At 46.8% G+C, this 16,673-nt stretch overlaps 1 protein-coding gene across 1 annotated transcript in view; it reads right to left on the bottom strand.

The window, feature by feature from the left end:
• The window catches only part of trpc5a (transient receptor potential cation channel, subfamily C, member 5a), a 56,689-nt gene extending 43,759 nt beyond the window's left edge, over positions 1 to 12,930 (bottom strand). Inside the window, exon 1 of the mRNA XM_062383526.1 lies at positions 12,410 to 12,930. The gene's annotated coding sequence lies outside the window, so the exon portion shown is untranslated. The remainder of the gene's footprint in view (positions 1 to 12,409) is intronic.
• Between the last annotated feature and the right edge of the window lie 3,743 nt (positions 12,931 to 16,673).

The raw sequence follows: 16,673 nt of genomic DNA, 5'->3' as shown, positions 1-16,673 counted from the left end.
AAAGAAACGTTAATTTTCACTGTGACGTTGAGCTGAAGTATTTTGAGGCGTGTCTTCTGACTGTGACCCGACCGACGCCCAAAGACTCAACATCACATGGTGTCGTGATGAAGCTTCTGAATGCAGCCTCAGCATGAACCGTCAAAAGGAAACTGACACTGGAGACGCCGAGAGCCGATGGAGGAGCCAGGAGACCATTTCTTTTTCCTTGGAAATTGGCTGCAACTGCATTAAGCCGATTTAGTTAGTCCTTGAAGTTAGAATAGTTTTATCCTCATTGTGTGTGTGTGTGTGTGTGTGTGTGTGTGTGTGTGTGTGTGTGTTCTCCAGCTCAGATCAATATATGGACTGATCCTCAGCTGCTAACTGGATCGGTTCAGGGCTGGTTTTTTCTTTCTGTGTCGCAGCAGCAGTAAACCATCACCGACATGTTTATGGGCGATGAAGAGCGGCGGCGATGAAGAGGCTATAATATCAATACAACGCAATCAGGACGGGAAACGAGCAGCGGCCTCCTCTCAGACGCTGCTGCTGCATTTCACTGCAGGAGGGCGAAGAAGCTTGTGTGACTTCTTTTGTGAGAGAGAGGAGGAAGGACTCTCAATCCTTACCACAGACGAGCTGAGATCGATTCTGATCGAGTGTTTGCAGACCATCAGTCATTTTCACAGCGCCCCCTGCAGGTCGGGGACTGCACAAAATATGCAGTAACGCGTTGAAGGTGTAATTCTTGTTAAAAAAGTGTTTTTTCTGAATGAAGAGCAGGTTAGTGATCGACTGTAGCTGATCACATGTCCACAGCGTCTTCAGCAGCCATGACAGACACATTTCACAGGTTTTAATTAAAAACGACAGACGACTTGCGTCCGAGCGAGCCACGTCCTTGGAAATTGGAAAGCGGGGGGGGGGGGTGGAGAGTGTCTGACATTCAGAGGGCTCATTAAGCAGAGTAACTGATTTGTGGCTTTTTAATCATCGTGGCCTTTAATAGAACATTTTATCACCAGAAACGCTCCAGACAAACGGTGGAACAATGTTTCATGTCATCGATGAAGAGCTCTGATCTGAGAACAGCTTATCACAGGGGAAGGATTCATGTCTTCTCTTCGGTTGTTCACTTCTTCACCTCTTTCTCATCCTCACTGGAGATGCTATCTTCTCTCATTTCAGTTTATCCAGCGCTGGCTCTATCTTCACCTTCAAAACACGAAGGAACGCTTTGTTTAGCTTCGACGTCTGTTGGCTGGAAACAAAACACCTGCCTCGTGGTAAATACCACATCCTGAGAACCTGCTCTCTTTCTCTTCCATCTGCAGGAGGTGGTTTGTATCTCCACACACAGGAGGCTTCACTAGTTAAGGAGGCCTTTTTTATGCGATATTGATTTTCCCGACGGTTAAATGAAATGTCAGAGCACTCTGCGGCTCGCTGTGAGAGACTGCAACGAGCAGCTGCTTACTGAAGCACTCCTACAAGGGTGAGGTGTCATAAAGACTGAGCCCAGCGTCTGATCAAAGCCTGACGCGGCTTCAAACACAGACACCGAGGACATTCCGTCTCCACGTCGGGACATCGTCTCTCCGGGATCTCCTCCATTAAGTCATGAAATCCAAGAGTAGAGAACGAGAGAGAAGAAGTGATCGGCTGGAGTTCAAACCCCAAAGACTGACCCCTGAAAGAAAAGTGAAGAGGATTTTAAAGATCTCTTCAACTTCTAGATGTTGATTGAAACGACACTCCAGCTGTTTTTTGACCTGCACTGAAGTCCATGTGCCTGAGTGTTCTAGAGGTTCTGTGTGTGAGAACACATGAAGAAGAGGAGCCGGACACGTGGAAGACGAAGATGGTCCACATTTAGGAGATAACCATGAGCTCTTATTGTAAAATATGAGGCTCTCACTGGCTTCTTTGGGCCGCTCTGCACTTTTATAAGTTATTTAACATTTTATTGTCATTTTCCTTGAGCTAATGGCTCCATAATATTGATTTACATAGTAATTAGCCTTTTGTGGACGGCTCAACCAATTACAGCTGGATGGTTGAATGACTCGTAACATTAACTTGGTCATGCAGAATTCAACGAGCCCCCCCGACAGAGACCAACAGCTCAGAGGGACGTTTATCACAGGATGTGGGTGAGATTCCTCCCGTGTGCTGCTCACACACAGATATTTAGTCCATGCTGGCTGTGAATGAGCAGGCTGTTATTCAAGGCCGCGCGGTGGTAACCTGACAGACTGGCTTTCAAAAGAACACAAAAGTGATTCCACCGCCACAGAACTGTTTTGTGAAACCACTTCACCTGGAGGACGACACCGTTTGGCTTCATGTCAAGCTCGGAAACTAAAAAAAGAAGCTTTCTTTCAGAAGTCTTACCGCTTCAAATCCATAAAGTGGAGGCACAAATAACATTTTCATTTCAACTTCCCACCTGAGAGAATAAAAATGGTTAAAGAACCATCACCGCAAATATGAGTGAGTCAAAGACAGAAGTGTTTGTGTCGTTTTATAAGAAATAAAGCAATTAGGTTCAGCTTTTAATAAAAACTATGAAAGGTTGGAGATTTGCATTCAAGTTTCATATAATTCATCTGAAAATTACAAATCAGCAGCAAACTGTGGTGAAATCAACTGATATTAAGTTTTCCAACAGACTTTTGGGGCCTTAAACCAAAGTGAATTCATTCTTTCTACGGAGCTGCCTCACATTTTAATGCAGATTCTTATCTTATATCGTAAACTCTGATGTTCTGATGGAATTTAGGTCCCGTCCACATCAACATCTGCCGTGTACCTCGGCTGCTGAGTTGTGAAAACCCGGTGTCTTGCTCACAAAGGGCTGCGCGGTCAGAACAGCATCTCTACTCAGATTAGATTGGATGAAACTTTATTGATCCCTGAAGAATAACTGGGTGGTTGTGGGAGCTGTGGTAATAGGATTCAGGCACACAACGGTAAAAAAGTACTCAAACAGAATATAAAATAATCAATAGAGAGGAGAGTCATTGCAGCGCGGCCCGGTGCCAAGAGCTACAGTGCAGAGACATAATGGAGAATACAGCAGCTGCTTCAAGTCCAATACGAGAGTTTCCACTGCTTTTCAATTGGTTTTTCACACACAAGCTAAAAATATTGACGTGCATCAGCAGAATCAAATCAGCGACCTCAGCGATTACCTCAGACCTATCTCACGAGGAGACACGGAGAACAACAACAGAGACAACAGTTAGGTTAGGATCTCAAAAACCTGCAGGAGCATAAAAATGAGCAGCTTCCCCACGACGGCCATTAGCAGCCGGGACGTTTCCGTGCTGCAGATATTGAGTCTGTTCGGTCAAAGACAGTTTCTGAGGCAAAGAATTAACAGGAATCCTGATTGAAATGTTTTGCCGTAGTGTTTTCCTGTATTTTCTTAGGCCTTAAAGTTTGTCTCTGCAGCGTCTGACGTCCCCGTTCAGTTTTGAGTATGGAGGCTCAGACGACTCTGTGTAGATCCGTCTGTCGGCTAAGTGACTGAGATGTAGAGCAGAGCCTCGCGGGCCCAGCGGCTGTGTTAACACCCTGTCAGCGTGCCAGGACGCCTGCTGCCACCATGTTCCCTCTGATGCTGCGGAGACGGCCTCCATCAAGAGAACGTCACCGAGCAGATTCCACTGAGTTTAAAACAAACGGAGGTCGGACGAGAGGTCGGCCGCCTGAGACCTGAGAGCTCCTGTGCAGCATGTTTCCATTCTCCAGTCGTAGGCTGAGCTCGACTGGAGGTGTGTGCACGTGTGAGAGGAAGAATGAAATAGCAATGAGCATCTACTGCCGATGTGCACGTATGTAAAATATGCATGTAAAGAGTTTTTCAGTCATGAGAACATGAATTTATATCACGCGAGCAATATTATGAATTTTGACAAGTGCAAATGCATACAGCAGTGAACACACACACACGCACACGCACACGAACACACACACACACACACACACACACGTTGAGCATCACCTTCAGAAAAGGGAAAAATAGTCTATAGTCTAATAGGTGGTAAGCTCTGCTACAACCGACTGGTAGATGTGGGGAACAACAATGGGTTTAGCAGCCCAACCTCCCCCTGCCACCCCCCCCCCCCCCCCCCCCGTCACACACACACACTCAGTTTTAATTTGTAATCCTATTTGCAGGCTGCAGACGGAGGTACAGGGAGGGAGGAGCAAGGGGGGGATTTATAGTGAGGGAGATGGGAAATGATGATGGGCATGTTGGGACACACTCTCACACACACACACACACTGTGAGCAGAGGTGAGAAGATGGGTGAGAAGAAGAAAAGACAATGCGGCAGGCGAGGAGATGAGAGTGCTTAGACGGAGAGAGAGAGAGGAAAGACGACTTCAGGAACGTTTCAGTGATTGTTCCACATTCCTCACATCTGTGGGATTTGTTTTGCTTCACATCTGCAGTTTGTTAAATTCTCCATCTAACACCAACACTCCTCTTCTAGAAGAAAGCCATGACGGCTCAGGAGTAAATGAAGCCAAGACCCAGCCGCCTCGGTTAACCCTGGATCCTCTTCTCCAGCCACGAGCCCGTTCATTTCCCCGAATGTGAAAGACAGTGAAAACAAATCCTTCATTTTAAATAAAGTTCTTCCTTGACACCGCATCCTTCCACCAAGTTACATGGAAACTCCTTCAAGTGGTTTCTGTGTTATCCTGCTGAGAGGGAGAAACAAACGCTGATGTAAAAATAATATCCCAGGACGTGAACTCATCTTAACTTTAAACAAAGATTAAAAATCCTCCCCAGTCGTCGCTGTGTGTGGAGAAGGAGCCGAGTGTATATTTGTAAATATCTCATCTTCAGGGAGCGACAACACAGTGTGTTTACATCTGTTTCCCATGAGCCACTGGGACAAAAGACTGAGTGACAACCTGTCGAGCGGCTCCGCGCCTCACAGCCCGATTCCGTGTCTGGATCTATGAAGCAGCCGCTGCTGAGGCTGAGCACACAGATGATGGGATGAATAAAGATTTACAAGAAGCTCCAGCCTCTCAGTGGTTATTATTCTGCGTCTTTAAATCTCCTGCGCTGGCGTGAAGTCGGTGTAAGTCTCCTCAACGTCAGAGGCCACAAAAAAGATGCCCCGCTAACTGTGACACGTCCTCCTCAGACCTGAAGACAGATTGGATTAAAGGCTGCATGGTTTCCAGTCGCTGCAGGTTATTGATCGGTGGCGAATCCCTTTATAAACGCCTCGACATGTGAGACCTGGACACTGGGGCCACATCCTAATGAGCGCCATCCCTCACTTTGCTTTCTTAACCTTCATTATCTCAGGGAGTCGCTCGATGAGCTCAACGGAGCCGCTGCTCACAACTAATTATGTCGATACTGATATACCATGGGTTTAAGTGCCTTGCTCAAGGACATAGGAACAATTATAATGTGAGGAAACGATCAAATGAGCCTATGAAGTGTTTAATAATAATGTAGCTGTGGCCTCTTTCTAAAAACAGCTGATGTGCAGCTCAAGACTTTAACACAGAAAACTTCATGTGGATATGATGAGATAAAATCAGGTTTTGATGTATGGTAAGTTTGCTCAAGGAAACAGGGAAGCAGGAATGAAACCTGCGACCTTCTTTTCTAAAGTCCTCATAAACCTACTGTCCTGATCTCGGGGCACATGAGTTTTGCTGGAAGGACGGACGAAGCTCCGACAGCAGCATAAACAACCTGCTGCACCTTGGACCAGGGTTAAACTCCTAACTTACTTTGAGGCTCTCAGGTTAAACAGGGAGTAAGTGTCTCTCTCTCCTTTCTCTCGCTCCACATCTGTATTTCAGACCCGTCCTCCCTCCCACTGTCTCACCCATAAATCCCCCCCCGCCCCTAGCTGCATCGTTTCACTTTAATTTTCAACCTGCCTAATTTTTCATGTGGGGGTCACCTCCTTCTTTCCCTCTCCTCCCCTGAATCCTTCTCTCTCCCTCTCCCTCTCTCTTTTCATCCTCTGATCTCCGACTGTAAATCTACAGACGTGTCTCATCTCTTCAGTTTTAGCTCGATGTCAGTTCCCAAACTGAAAGCAGAGGTTGTGAATACCAGATCTCAGAGGCACCGACTTGATGAAAGGATTTCATTCGTTTATTCTCCAGTAAAATAGTCTCGTTTCTCCACTTGTGTAAAGACGGAGGTTTAACATTCTGCAGCGATATGAGACACTTGAAAAACACCTCAACTGAAACAAACCGCAAATATATGAAGGTGATTTCTCTTAAACAGGGATGGCGGTAATATTTGTGGTAAGAAAAATTGTATTGAATTAAAAAACTTCTGCAGATTTATGGTTTCCTGACGCTATCATCCACCTTCGTGTGGACGTAGTGTCTCGTGTTTAATCTCCTTCAGCACATCTCACTCTTTCTGGCTTCTCTCCTACTGATGGTGCGTTAAAATCTGAGACGACCGCGTTTATTACTCCACGGTGTTGTTGGCATTTGAGAGGCGAGCAGCAGCATCAGTCACTCCTGATAACGTGTTCGCAGAAAGTGACACACACACACACACACACACAGACACACACAGGAGAAGTCGCGGTGTGTGCTGCCTCTGTCCTCCACACATCGGCCCATTATCTCCAGAAGTAATTGCTGTGATTTCGTAATGGCCCTGCGCTCATTGTTTGTCAAATTATGGACGACTGCCGTCTCTCCTGTGGATTAACAACAAAATAAATTGCTTTGCTCCAACTATGAGACGCTGGTCGTCCGGTGGCCGGATGGTCCCGGATGGACATGTTGTGTTATTAGGTTTAAACATGTCGAGCTGGAGCCGGTCGAGGTCGTGGCTCTCACGGGGATCGAGTGGGAGAACGTGGTGACTTTTCCCACGGTTATTATTGTTATTGTGACGGAGAGTTTCTGCTGCACCCGAGGTCGATTGTGCACGAGGCTGAGGTGTTTATTTGAATACATGACCACTGGGATGGAAACAGGTGGAGCTCAGCTTCTACTGTTTATTCAAGACGAGCCTCCTCCTCTGTGATGAAGGACAGAACCCATTCAATCTGCACCGAGGAGATTTGGGTTCGATTTCCATCTTTTTGTATATTTATCAGCAGGATGACTCGGCCAAACACAGATTAAAACATACAAACCCACACGTGTAGAGAAGCAGCCACAGATGCTCACGTTTTAATCACGCAGACATGCACACACGTGGACGTGGTCTCTTCCAGGTCACTCGACTCACTAACCTCCATCGAGGTGTGTGTTAGTTCGCAGGATTACACAAAACTTGGCGGGAGGGTGCAGTCCGGGTCGGGGAAGAAGTCCTTAAATGTTGGTTTGGATCCAGGAATTTTGTTTCCATCTTCCTCTAGCATTGTGAGATAGGACATTTCTTTTTATGAGGTTGAGGTCTGCACTCCGTTGACTCTAGTCTTCATTACTGATTCATCTATTGATTGTTTGTTCTAAAAAATGTTGTAGAAACTGTCCCCACAGGTCAAACTTTGTCGTCTAATTTCGGACTGACCAACTACCGTCTCTCTTTTTGGCTTTGACACACAAACACACACACACACACACGCACACAACAGATGACTAAGCTGCAAAGGTCGTAGACTGCACATCACATGTCTAGACAGCATTCTCTAGACAATTTGACATTACACCCCTTCATTACAGGTGTGTGTGTGCGCCTGTGTTTTATTAGTGTGACAGTGATGGATCTGATAGAAGAATCCCTCCTTGAACCCTCAGCTTGTATCAGCTCATCGCCCTGGGGTGCAGGTTCGATTCCCACTGTTACCGCCCACAGTGGTAGTTTAAACAAACGAGTACAAGTCAATTAAAATGAAGTGATTGCTCGTGAACAGACCGAATCCGACCGTCTGCCGTTTCTCTGCCGTCTCGAAACATTTCCAGGAAGCTGTAGCTGATCCCATCTGACAGTGTGAATCTGACGCCGCTGTATGACGGGTTAGAAATGTCAGTAGTCGTGTCACAGACATGAGAACAACGACTGACGGCCACGAGCATCAGTCCGGCGTTACGCTGCGTTTTATTCACCACTGACACATAATTGAACTCAACAGCAACAGGAACCAGATGTTGAAACGCAACCTGACGAGTTTCAGATAATTATTTTAAAGCTGCTCATGAGAAACTAACATGGAAATAAAACCTGTGCCTCAATCAACCACGTGCACTAAAACCACAGGTTCCTGTGATGATTGATTTAAAGATGCTGATAAAGTCCATTTGCAGTAATGAAAACCTCTGAGGTATCTATAGAACCATAAAACCCATCCATAAAAAATATGACTAATCAATATCAGATAAAACACAGGGCATTGGGTTGTGTGTGTGTGTGTGTGGAGGGGGGGGGGGGGCATTAGATCATCAGTTCCTTTCACAGGAAGTCGAGTGACACTTGAGGTCACTCTGAACAGCAGCTCCTGGATGTCGGATGCTGTTGTTTTCAATGAGCAGGCGATAAAAACGAACACGGGGATTTGATGAAGAGACGAGTGATCAGTCAAACCTGAAGACGACTCACAACCTGTGACAAAATGTACAACGACTGTTATTAAAATTAACATTTCTAAAAACAAGGAGCCTCAGAGTGAGATAAGTGGAGCTTATAGCTCCTCCCACATCGCTGCCCTCTAGTGGATGTATTCCTTAACAGCCATGCCAACGTAAAAGAGGCATGGAAGAATGTGGGAAGTGACGGTTACAGCGTATGACTCCACTAAATTACCATTGTGTGTGTGTTAGTGTGTGTGTGTGTTTGTGTGTGTGTGCAGTAGTGCTGCCTCTAACTACGGAATACATCAGTATTTGTCAAGTTTGCGATAAATATGTATGTGAGTGTGTGTGTGTGTGTGTGTCTGTGCGTGCGTGTGGTAATCTATCAGCTGCAATCATTCGCTTTTCAATTGCCTCCTAAGAGGGTCATTGTGACCCTTATTATCATAGAGAGGTAGAGGAAGAAGAAGGGAGGAAGAGCAGAGAGGAAACGAGGGGAAGAAAGAAAATGAGAGGCAATGAGTGCAAGACGAGAGGAAAGAAGAAGAAAGTCGAGGAGAGGACACAAGAAGAGAGGATAGGAGACATGAGAATAGGAGAGGAAACGAGGAGGAAATAATAGAAGGATGGGAGGAAATGAGAGAGGGAAAAGAAGGAGGAGAGATGTGACAAGGACACGAGGAGAGGTGAAGAATGAGGGATGTATGAAAGTGATCAAAAGAGGTGAGAAAGAAGGAGGAGGAGGGGAAAAAGGTAGAGAAGGAAAAGAGAAAGAAGAATGGAAGAAGAGGTAAGGTAAGGAGGAGGGGGAAGGAGGGAGGAATCAGACGTCACTATGATGAAACACAAGCAGAGGGAGACGAGAGGAAAGAAACAAAGGTTGTGCGTAAACGCCGAGACTCGACATCACAGCTGGAGCGTCAAGGAGAGAAAGGCGGAGCCGAGGAGGGGAGGGATGGAGGGAAAGTACGAAAATGAGAAGGATGGAGAAGGAAGAAGGTGGAGGAGAAGAAGAGTCCACAGTGGGATAAACACACAACCTGTGTTTCACACTGCTGCACAAAACAATCACCGGCCGAGCTCATCGCTCTCCATCTATCTGTGTGGAAGATAATAAAAAAAGAGTGGAGGAGGAAGAAAGAGGGAGAGAGGAAGGGGGGAGGGATGGAGAGAGAGATGAGAGAGAGAGAGAGAGAGAGAGAGAGAGAGATTTTTTTGTTAAATCTTGCCCACACGGGTCAGAGCCGAGCAACACAAGAGAAAGAGAACGTTCTCTGTCAGGAGCCTGAAGAACCTGCTCCTGGTTCCACATGAACGAGTTCCCTGTTCGACCAGTGAGCACTTTATTAGGAACACCTGCTTATTCACGTTCAATCAGCCAATCGTGTGGCAGCGCTGCAGTACCCCCCGCCACCATGACGTACCTTTAGGGAACTAGTTTTGTAGCATAATTTCAAACAACTATTTCTTTGCCTAAATTTAAGTTACTAATTCAAACTTTGCTCAGTAGACTTTAAGCCTTAGAGCCAGAATATGACAACCTGACGTCCAGAGCTTATTAAAGTTTGCCGTGTCCTGTGTTTTGTGAGGAAGATGTGTATTTAACATATTGTCCCGACATTGACAAGAAAATCACATGAGAACAAACCAGCTGTTTCACATGTGGAGGAAGATCTGAACCTGTTAGAAGGGTTGTGTTGTGGGGCTCTGATAAACAACCTATAATGTCATATAGGCATGAGGACTTGTAATAGTTGTGTGTACGTATACACACATATAACACAAGAACACACACGTAAACAGGGCTCCAGGTGCTCTTGGTACTCATGTCTACACTTCAGATGAACCGAGAGGCTGATAATGTTCACCAGAGCGGCGACACAGAGTTACAGTACGACAACAGGCAGATGTACAGACACACACTGGTTCTGAGGGAGCTGACCTTTCCCATCCTGACACACAAACCGATGAGACTTTCACTTTCTAATCTGATCCTCTGAGGTGGAGCTCAGATAGGATCCACGTTTCCTTTCCGTCTGAATCCTACAAACACTTATTTTTCTCACTTTCGTCCCTTCTTTCTAAACCTTTCCCTCTTTTCTCCTGCTCCACCTCTTGTTGACTGCTCAAGAAATTTTGCATCGCAGTTTTCTTATTTTTGTGTGTTTTAGTTGGACACACACACCTACACCGTGAGCCATGCCAGATTGGCAGCGGCTGCACATTTCAGATGCATCCATCTCGGCAGCTGCTGTGGTAACTGTTGGACGGATCACTGAGGTGTGATCCGTTACGCAATCCGCTTCATCAGGACAAACATCACACAGATGAAAAACAGGAGGACGTGATCTCGTGGGAGATGTTCAGTGTCAAAGATGATATCGATGAGCGCTGGATATCGGTCCTCGCAGCAGAAACGATGCCAGCATTTGTTGTCTGCTCTCTTCTTCATCTTTGTTGTTATCTTTTTGATATTTTAAACACAAAAATGGTGAGAACACAATCTGACAACAACCTTTAAACAGGGGCGTTGCAACATGATGGGCAAAGCAGGTTAATGACTGGGCCCCCGGGCTGAGAGGGCCCCCCGTGTCTGTAACTTTCTGCCAGAGGATTCGATTTCCCTGGGTTTGAACATTTTTGGAGAAATAGGTGAGGATGCTGCTGATGACGTGAACGAGAGGAAGAGGCTGTGCTATGTGGAGATTAAAAATACTGCTCATCTGCTGCTGGGTGTGTGTGTGTGTGTGTGTGTGTGTGTGTGTGTGTGTGTGCGTGTGTGTGTGCGTGTGTGTTGCAGCAGAAACGTAATGTTTGTCATGACATTTGGAGGAAGGCTGTGCTCTGCTTCAGGGGGAACAGGGGGAACACTTCAGGAGGGCTGCATGGTGAAGGGTTTAATATACAGGGAAAACCCTCTGGGCCTGCGAACGCGCGCTGTGTTTACGTGCACGCGCATGGCTACACGCACACACATACAAGCATTCTGCAGCTCCATCCATCTCTGCTTTTGTTTCTTCCTCTATCACGCACGCTAAAATACGCACACGCAAGACGCACGGACTCGCAAAGGGGAGAGCCAACAGGGACCCACAAACTCTGCAGCTCTCCTCTCAACACACACACACACACACACACACACACACACACACACACACACACACACACACACACACACACACACACACACACACACACACACACACACACACAGTCTCTTTCCAGCATTATAGAGTCAGGATACATGAACCAGTCACCCAAAGCATCTCTCTCTCTCCGCATACACAACCCACAGCTGCTTCAACGCAACAGCAGCTTCATGTTCACACACACACACACGCACACAGTGAACCCGCACCGTGCGTCTCCGGTGTGCCACATCAAACGGGATTCTGGGTAAACAACGTAAACATGGGACAGCTCGTGTGCGCGTGAGGAAGCGCAACAAACAGCTGATGAAGGTGCGATGGAGTCCGGACATGTGGGAGGGATGGAGCCGCTCTTACAGTAACAACACAACAAAAACACAAAAACAACACAACAACATCAACACAACAACAATACCAATGCCCCAGTGAGGGGATGGAGCTTCACACAGGTTTCAGTGAGGATCAAAAAGTGGGAGTAAAGTAAAACCGCTTGTGTTCATCATGGCGCATCTTCAATTGTTGTCAATATTATTTTTGATATACCTGCAGGGTTGGTCACAGGTAACAGCTGCCACATACACACACACACACAGACGCGTCAGGGATTAACAGCGGGAGGAGAGTTAATTAATCAATTAACGGGGGCTCACAGGTGTTGATTCATCCTGTTTAATGCGGGTTTAATGCGGGTTCAATGCGGGTTGTATCAGGGAAACAGAAGAAGACAGGGGCTCTTACCTTTTCTTCTCGGAGACCTTCGCTCTCCGTGTGTGCGTTGAGAAATATAAAAGAAAGAATAGAAAAATATTCGTTCTTCTCCAGATTAACGGTTAGTCCCTTCTCCCCGAGGTCTCGCGCGCCTCACGTGCGGCGGGTTCTCTCTCTCTCTCTCTCTCTCTCTCTCTCTTTCTCTCTCTCTCTCACTCTCTCTCTCTCTCTCTGCGTGAATCTGTCCGTCCGTCCGTCTCCTCTTTTCTCGCGGGATTTCCTCCTCCTCTTTCCTCCTGACTTCTCCTCCTCTCCTTCCTCCTCTTTCTCACACGCCCTTCTCTCCTCCGCGGGAACGGCTCGTGCTCCTCGCGCCGGCTGGACGCTGCTGCCAACGCCGCTTCTTCTCCGCGCGGCCCATCCCGCCGCTCCTGCCGCTCCTGCCGCTCCTGATGCTCCTGCTGCTGCTGTTGCTCCTGCGGGAGGAGATGAGGAGACTATGAGATGTTTCCCTCAGCCTCACTTATGCAGCTACAGGTGATGAAAACAATAGATCTCACATAAAATGACTGAATAAATGAAAGCAGGAGGCAGGCGGAGCAAACTGCCGCATCCCCCGCATGCAGCTCGTTCTGGATCCAGGAGGAATCAAATAAAACGCTGCGGCTGCTTCACACGCACTTACACTCTCTGCTCCTCCACGTACACATGACGACTACAACCTTTTTACTGATTACCCCCCCTGCCCCCAGCCAACTCATATCTCTCCTCATCAATTCCTAGATTATCATGCTTTTTTTGTGCAAAATTTCATACCATCCAATGTTCTACAAGAAAAAAACAGAAGAGGAGAGGCTTAAAAAGATAATAAAACATACCACTACAATAAAGAACATGATAAGTGCCACTGTTAGACTTTCACGAAACAACAGCGCCCTCTGCAGCCACACTAGAAGTATGCTAACGAAGATCTCCGCTAGCAGAGATCGGATTTACGGAACGGGAGAGAGAGAGAGACCAAATCTTTTCTTGAGGGGCTGTAGAACATACGTTTCTGTGGATGAGTTCCGGAGTTTCTCCCCCCCACCCAAAAAAAGCACGATGAGCGAGTGGGCGTGTTTAGGATGCTTCTAACACAACAGATGTGAAGTTGGACAAATACAAATATCTTTAGTTAATAGATTTTGATATAATCAGAAGGATCAACTGTGGAAAATGACCGGACAATTGGGTTCGGACTTTCTCAAGAGTTTGTCGTTCACATCTGAAGAAGCAGCAGGAGATCGTTCGGGTTCTCACATCCTGAGTTCAGTGCAGCTGAAGACTGCAGAGGCCTTAAAACAAGAGGAATAAATGGAATTTATTTTATTATAGTTCATAATTTTAGGTGACGTCGCAGTGGTTTTAATATCAAAAACCTAAAAGTACAGTTAAACACAGGACAGTGATATATTCCCAACACGCTGACATCCTCATGTACTCATTCTGTGCGGTGCTAAACGCTACACAGGGAAAGAATGAATGTCTGTGCATATGTGTGTGTCTGCTAGCGTGTGTTGGCGAGTGTTTGTGTGTGTGTGAACACGTATAATCCATCATAACGCAGACGCCTGGTGCCACGGCCATTACTCCTGCTTTGGCCTGGACTGAGGTTTGTGTGTCTGTTTGTTCTGCACAGTGTGTGGGAGTCAGTATCCATGGGACACCTGATTCAATTACTGCATCATCATGAGGAGATGAATGGAAAGACGGAGACAGGGAGGTAAGAACGGAGGAGATAGGTATAAGGAGAAGAAAGGCGCAAAGGGAGGGGCAGACATTTGGGGGGGGGGGGGATAAAAGAGGGATCAAAGAATGGAGGAATATGACGGATGAGGGAACAGAGGAGAGGTTAAGAGATAGGGGAAGTGGAAAAGAGGGGAGCATTAACGTGGAGGAGAGGAGAGGAAGAAAAGAGAGAGAAGAGGGTTGTGCAAGTGTGTGACATTCTCCAGGACAGCAGCTTGTGTAAGTGAGGTGAAGTTCTGTGACGCAAGTGTGTGTGTGTGTGTGTGTGTGTGTGTGTGTATGAGCTTAATCAGTGTGCACACACGCACCTCATACATTTTTGAAAAACAGCTTGTCTTCTTGGCGTCTGCTTATATGGTAGCATACCTCAAAAGTTCATTGCATGTGCGTGTGTGTGTGTATGTATACGTGTGTGTGTGTGTGTGTGTGTGTGTGTGTGTGTGTGTGTAAAATGTGTGACGTCCGTCTCACGTATCAACTTAAATAAAAATCTCAAAGATGGTTTCTGTCCTTTTAGGTCGTTTCTATCACACTGATGTTTAAGTGTTCGTGTTTCTGACCAGTTTGGTTTACGTTAAGTTATTTGATGATATAAAAACAGGCTGAGACTCGTTGTTGGTTGTATCAGCAGGATCTAAATACCACGGCTCCGCTTCATGATCACTACGGCACAGACTCTGGCTCCAAGACGGCTGCGTCCATTTCCCAGATATTGTCGGCTACATATCTGATTTAAGGGAGGAAGCGGGGACGCAGATCATAACGGCAGAACACCCCTCGTATGCGGCACAGAGCTGTGCCAGGGTTAGGAATCCTTCCAGCGATTATGAAAATGGTTTGGCTTGGCCTGGAGGGAGCAGACCACTGATCAAATCTCCGTCACCGTGATTGTGGCATCGCCAGCGTGACTGCCAGGGAGGGATCAGCCAGCAGCGACCATTATCATCTGCTGCAGTTGGTCTGGGTTCAAACTCAAACTTCTGTAGCAACATGAACGCACTGCTCAGAAGTGAAGCGACAAGCCGAAGGGTCGGGAGGGGGCCGAGGCTGAGCATCGGGTCAGCAAGCAAACAGGCTCTGCCCTAAAGATACAACTTATTCTGTACTTCACTTGTAAAAGGTGCATATAGCAGGTTTAACACCAGCTCAAGTTGCCCGATACAGGGTATCAGTGCGCCCATAATCTCCTTACTGAGTGGCCTCTGGGGGGCGCTCAAATGGTCATAAGCTCGATATCTTCAGCAGAGGGCAGAGGTTGAAGGAAATGTCTCTTAACTCTATGAGGTCTTTACATAACTCCATAAAGCTGGTCTCATGGGAATAGAAGACTTTGTGACTGGAGGATTAGAAAAACTGATTTCTCTTGATTCTCCTTTCTTCTTCTCCTCTCGGAGCTTTCCTCTGTCCCCTCGCTCGAGCTGCCATTTAGCCTCCGTCTTCGTGCGTGCCTCGCCGCTGGTTTTACGTGTGTAAAAACCCAAATTGCCAGATTACGCCAAAGTCACCTTGCCCTCGCACTTCAGCGCTCAGACGCACAGGAACGCACATGCACAGTCTTACATCTGATCTAAAACCCCACTCTCTGAGACACACTCTCGGCTCGTTCTCACAAACACACACACACTTAGGGAGACCGGAGGAGGCTGTGTGAGTTCACCGTGACCCTGATGGTAAGAAGAAAAATTACAAAGCTACGGAGAAAGAAATTCAGTGAAAGCACTTGCACAGAAACCTTCCAATCGAGGAGGATGAGAAAAACTCCTGCAGGACATTGGAGCAGCTTGGTGGAAAGGACTCGTTAAGATTGATATGATCTGATTTCTTTAATTAAGTGCTATGATTGGCTGTGTTTGGGAAAAGAGTGACAGACGACTTCGGTGTTGTCTTTAATAACCCTTTGTTTTAATTGAGTTAAGTGACAAGCAGGAGTGGAGTCATATCCATCAAGAGTAAGTGAAATTAATGTGGACCCAGTCTGGAACAATCCATTGTAGGAGGAGATGAAGAAAGAGATAGATGGATGAAGTCAGAGCTGTGGTAGAGTGAATTCATTCTACTGGGCTGCATCCTCTTCTATCCCAGCTTCCACCTCCACACACAAAGCATCCGCTGTCCTCCGTTCACCTGAGCTGGTAAACAGATTAGCGTCCCATCCCGAAAAACACTGCAGCTCCAATCCCATCAGCCCCGACTTCCTGTGGCCGCTCCGCCACACTTTCATCCCGCCTGTACCCGGCTCGGTGTCTGGGGGCCGGCGTTAAAAGATGAGGTGGGGACGAGCGGGGGGCATTGTTTTCATCGGATGAATGCGGTTTCCATCTTTTCATTTCCGCAGGGAGAGAGGACACACACACCGGTGAAGTACGGAGAGATGGTGAAGAGATTGAGCGAGAGAGGGCACGTGTGAATGAATCAAAGGAAAAAAAGACGATTTCTCCCAGAAAGACAAACCCGTCGACACACGATAAGGGAATAAGAGGCGGATTTTGTTCCTGCAAAAATTATT

Source organism: Platichthys flesus, chromosome 24, assembly GCF_949316205.1.
Source record: "Platichthys flesus chromosome 24, fPlaFle2.1, whole genome shotgun sequence".
Taxonomy (NCBI): domain Eukaryota; kingdom Metazoa; phylum Chordata; class Actinopteri; order Pleuronectiformes; family Pleuronectidae; genus Platichthys; species Platichthys flesus.
This window is presented reverse-complemented; position numbering and strand designations above follow the sequence as displayed.